This window comes from Schistosoma mansoni, chromosome W, assembly GCF_000237925.1.
Source record: "Schistosoma mansoni strain Puerto Rico chromosome W, complete genome".
Lineage (NCBI taxonomy): Eukaryota > Metazoa > Platyhelminthes > Trematoda > Strigeidida > Schistosomatidae > Schistosoma > Schistosoma mansoni.
Window position 1 is genome coordinate 54997413 of NC_031502.1, and position 5906 is coordinate 55003318.

The following is a 5906-nucleotide window of genomic DNA, read 5'->3' on the forward strand; positions in this document are numbered from 1 at the left end:
CTTTTATCGTCCTTCTAAACGACATCATCAGGATAAACTTCGTGTAGAAGTGAAGTGTTTGAATTTATCTACATTTGATTCACAGCTTGTTCTATGCACCTCGATGTCAATAAGAACCAATCAATATCGAGGTGTACAGAACAAGCTGTGAATCACATGTGGAGAAATTCAAACACTTCACTTCTACCCAAAGTTTGTACTGATGATGTCGTTCAGAAGGATGATGAAAGTTCCACGACCAAACCATCCAGCTCAGAGAACAAACCTACATTAAAATCACCCACCCGAGCTACAAATCTTCTCCACCATCTCAAAGATGAATAGTGACTAGCAGTGGAATCCACAACGTGCATTTCATCCTATTCATCTTTATTTATAATGCTTGTGAATTAAGGCTATATCGAGGCGATACGCACAGTATGCACATATGCCAATAAGAAGAGACTGACCAGTTGCAGTCCTAACACATCGATGGGAAGATACGAACAAACAATACTGAATGAATTCATTACAATAGTTGTTATGGTGAACTACATAAGTCCTATATCCTTAGCCTATACGGTTATCACGAAATATAATTGTCAAGTTAGGTACATTGAATTATATGACCAAACTAATGAAGCATACACTAATACGAGTAGCTTAGAGTTTCGATTGATCCTTTTTCCTTCCAGCTCTGTTTGTTACGTCCAGAACACCAATCTCAGCCTCCCCAATATAAATCATATATATCAAACATACTTGGTTTATATACTAGCAAAATCAAACCATATCGTATCCTAAAGGTTACCATTCATTTATTCTCATCTGGGTCTTCAACTGACTAATAAGAGCCTAGAAAGCACAGAACTTTTCAATGCTAAGAAAACGATTGTACTTTCTTTTGAGATCAATCAAAGTATCAATGTATTTTTCTTTATCATTTACCTAAACAATGAATCAAAATTAGTCAATTGAATATGAATTATACAATAGTAAGCTTATGTATTTGTTTATTCTGTTTGTCGTTTTTTAGTGAGGTTGTTTTCTACGGGACGAGGTCGCTGTCCACATGCTCAACCTTCCGCCTTCACTCGGGCTTGGGACCGGCGGTAACGCTAGGAGAGCTACAGATGGATAAATTTAAGGAACCTTCTTCGACATTATGGTGTACCTGAGAAGATCGTCAACATCATATGGGATTCATACAACGGACTAGTCTGCAAATTCGTACATGGAAGAGACCTGACAGATGCGTTCCAAGTGAGGAACGGTTTCAACCAGGGCTGCATATTCTCACCCTTTCTCTTTCTTCTACTTGGTTGATTGGATTATGAAAACTTAGATATCTGACAGGAATCATGGAATAAAATGGACAGCTTACATGCAACTATATGATTTGGACTGAGCAGATGATCTAGCTCTTCTACCCCATGCACACCAACTATTGCAGATGAAGACAACTAGTGTAGCACCAGTCTCTGCATCAGCATACACAAAGGAAAGTACAACACAGAGAACGACAACCAACCCAATCACAATGGATGGAGAAACTGTAGAAGAGGTGGAAACTTCCACGTACCTGGGAAGCTTCATTGATAAACGTAAAGGATCTGACTCAGATGTAAAGGCAAGGATTGGCAGATTAAGGACAGCATTCCTACGGTTGAACAATATATGGAACTCAAAACAACTGTCAACCAATATCAAAGTCACAATATTCAATGAGAACGTCAAGAAAGTTAGTTCTACTTTACGGAGCTGAAACATGGAGAACTACTGCAATCATTATCAAAAATGTACAAGTGTTTATAAGCAATCGTCTACACAAGATACTCGATGTCCGTTGTTGACCGGATACCATTAACAAGAGCCTACTATTGGAAAGAAACCAACTTCCAGATGATGAAGAAGTTAGGAAAAGACATACATTGGGTAAATCATCAAAATTGAGTATTTTATGATTGTATACTTATTCTAAATGGTTATTTTATTTAGTCGACCAGTCCGATAAGTGTAAATTATGTCATTTGGAATACTACTTACTAGTAGTTTTAGGTAGTATGACGTTTCGACTAAAATTTGTTGATGGACGGTTAGGATTATCATTTATACATGGTTTAATATAGGAGTAAACAATTTTCTTAGAAAATGACATGAAGGGATACACAGGGTCAGGCTGAGAAGAGGCACAAAAACATTATACTTAAGATTATGACTCGTTATTTATAACTGAAACTAGGATTTATGTATGTGTTTACTATATTATTTCATCAATTGAAGATTGAGTGAAACTCCAGTTTTTCACCGATGCGTTCTGATCAGCTTTTTAAGGCATAGATAGATACTCAAGGTCTATAAATAAGAGTTGAAATCTGGGTTTTGACTTACTGAAGTCCATACATGTAAAGATGATTCCGTACGTACTATAGATCTTTTAAAAAGCTGAACATTTCATATGTGTGTTCAGATCTTGAAAGCTAACCTGTCTGAGATGAGTAAAATTCAGTCATTGTTATGTTCCTTAGAGTTATAGTCGAATCGCAGATCATTTAGTTACATCTGAAGATCATGAAAAGTTTCCTCAAAGTCAAAATAATGTGGAGCAATTTGGAAATCAAACTATGATGTCAATATTAAATTTTCTGAAGATTATGAACAATCAGTGTGCAGTGCTGAAATCTAGTAAATATACACCTCGATAGATTACAGAGAAATTGATCGTGTGTATTGTAAAGAAATGACCATAGATAATCTCCTGAAGTTTTAAAGGCAATAGATGAAGTTTGGTTTCAAACCCCATTAACTGAGATTTTAATATTAAATAATGTTTGTTAAGCAATGATGGATAGTTGATAGTAGACCCTAGTTGACATAGGTTTCGTGACATCTAGCATTCGCTCAAAACGCACATCTTTAATACCGAGGAAATCAATGCTTCCTATGTGGTGCAAACCTGCATCACTCAGTTTTATAGTCCGAGATGGTACCCTTGTACAAATCTGATAGCGACTGATGTCCTTCAGAGAGCTAAGATATTTCCAATGATCAGTGAGTAGTAACCAATATAGTTCGTCGATCCCAAGGTTTTTTGTTGACTACTTTCAACCAATTAACATCGCAACATAGTGCATATGATGTGTTAATCAATCAAATTCATGGTCACATTGCAAAGTCATAGATAGAATTCGACTAGTACTACAAGACCAGATAAACATGACATTAGTCACTCCATGGTGACTAACCAATCGTTAAGTGCTATCTCCTTAAAATAATCTAAAATTATCTTATATTTGACAATCTTAAACTTACTTTTAAATGAAGGTGAAGGGAGAATTCTATAAGTCAAAGATTTTCAAAGTTTATTTCTACGCGACATTGTAGGGATCAAGAACATGAGTGGAGACAATCGAATGTACTTTAGCACAACATTACATAATATCTCATTAAAATATGAAAACTATATAGTGAACGACTGGTCAGTATCTCATTGGTATATGTGCACACTGTGCGTATTGCCTCGATATAGCCTTAATTCACAAGCCTTACAAACAAAGATGGATAGTGGCTAGCAGTGGAATCCAGTTTGGCGCGCGATTCGTCCTATTTGGGATTCGTCAGCTGGATGTGCCTGCATCTCAGAGTTGATATTCACTCTGGGACTCGAACCCCAGTACCTTTCGCTTCAAACGCCATCGCGTTATCCACTCGGCCACTGAGTCCTGATAGCCACTTGCTTGTGCAATGGGGTGAAGTTTGAACTCACTTAGTATTGTTTGTTTGAATCTTCCCATCTTTGATTACAATGCTATATCGAGGCGATACGCACAGTATGCACATATGCCAATTAGAGACTGACCAGTTGCAGTCCTAACACATCAATGGGAGGATTTAAACAAACAATACTAAGTAAATTTAAACTTCACCCAATTGCACAAGCAAGTGGCTATCAGGACTCACTGGCCGAGTGGATAACTCGATGGCGTTCGAAGCGAAAGTTTGAGTCCCAGAGTGAACATCAACTCTGTGATGCAGGTAGATCCGTTTGACGAGTTCCAAATGGGACGAAACGCGCGTCCTGGATTCCACTGCTAGCCACTATCACTCCTTGCTTATATAGTGAACAGTTAATTTGCAAAATAACAATCAATTGTCTCAATCTTGACTGTTTCTTCTGAAAATATTCGTCCATACTCTCCGATTATAATTGTTCATGCATTTTCATACCCAATTACTTGCGGTTCCCATTCTCTCCTTATTAATCTTCTACTGAAATACATTCAATGCCTGATCATCATCATCATATACTACTTATGTAAATATCAGTAACCTTCACCACAACATTACTTAAAATTGATTAAATCAGTGATTAAGAGAGAAAAGAAAGGCGTATTCAATAGATAAATAAGTATTTATTGCATTACACTGTATGTATTGCATAAATATACACAAAAAGAGGATTATGATAATTCTCATAATAAACGAAATTATATCACTCAGATGATTGGTTTTTTATAAGTAGTATAGATAATATAAAGAAAAATAATTTAAAAAAAAGATTAGACAGATTAATCGATTATTCACAATCATCAAACTTCATATATCTCTTTGTGCCTTTCCCCTCTCCTTTTTTTCACTCCATAAATGATCAAAATCAACAATGAAAATGCATACAGAGATATTGGATTAAGGATGGATAATGAATTAAAATATACATCACAATATGGAATAGTAAAAACACAAATCAAATAGGCTCATAGTAGATGAAACAATTTGCCAGGACCAGAATTCCATGGAAGGTCCCATACTCCTCAATGAGGGGTAACCAGATGTAAGTAAATTAATACCATTCAATAATTAACAAAAGTTTTTTTTCTTTTCATTAAAATGGACTATTCTAAATAGTACAGTATGTATTACTTATAAGTAGTAAAATTAAAAACGGATCTTCAATTAAACAATCCATTTTAACAAAGAGAGGAAATAAGTAAACAAAAAAAAACAGAGACAAACAAAAAAAACTTGATCAATATTAAATTGGTTTTCTCTATTCTATGTTGTTTGAATAAGTTTTTTTTCTGGTCAGCGTTTTTTTTAGCGAGTTGGTTTTCTACGGGATGGGGTCGCTAACCGCATCCCCAACCCTCCTTCTTTATCCGGGCTTGGGACCAGCAGTAGCCCCCGGAGGAGTTACAGGCGTAAGTAAGGAATTCTACGTTGTTTTTTTTATATTACTGTCAGATTATCGATTTAATTATGGGATCTTAAAATGAAATTTTTTTAAAAAAACAAAAAAAAATTAACATGACAACATAAAATATTTACAAAAATATTTTACCAAAGGAAACTGATAAGCAAAACAAAAAATTTAAAAAAAAAATACAAACCAAGGGACATAGTACATGCAATTACATATACATAGTATCTGAATGTTTATAATTTATCGGCGACATTCTACTGTTGGAGAGAACAAACCAGATTCCATCCAGCGGAGCAAGAAATCAGGAAGAAGCGATGGAAGTGGATAAGATACACATTGAGGTAATCACCAAACTGTGTCACAAGACAATCTCTCACATGAAATCCTCAAAGCCAAAGAAGAAGAAGAAGACCAAAGAACATATTATGCCCATGAAACGGAGATAGACATTCGAAGAATAAACAAAAGTTGGATAGAACTAGAAAGGAAAGGGTAGGACAAATCGGGTTGAAGAATGGTGTTCGGCGGCCTATGTTCCATTGGGGGTAACAAGCGTAAGTAAAGTAAGTAAGTAAGAATGTTTATAATTGGTTTTGAAATAAGTAACAACATGTTAACACACACACACGCACACATTGATAAGGAATATTTATCTTTCTTTACGGTTTCTTTGTTAAAATACGTAATACAGATGGATGTATATGGCGATTAAATATTACGAAAGAAA

General features: G+C 35.5%; 1 non-coding gene across 1 annotated transcript; it reads right to left on the bottom strand.

Annotated features, from left to right (window-relative positions):
* Window positions 1-3627: 3627 nt before the first annotated feature.
* On the bottom strand, window positions 3628-3698 carry Smp_tRNA_00529_Pseudo_TTG.1.1. Its single transcript has one exon. It is a non-coding gene (tRNA).
* Between the last annotated feature and the right edge of the window lie 2208 nt (window positions 3699-5906).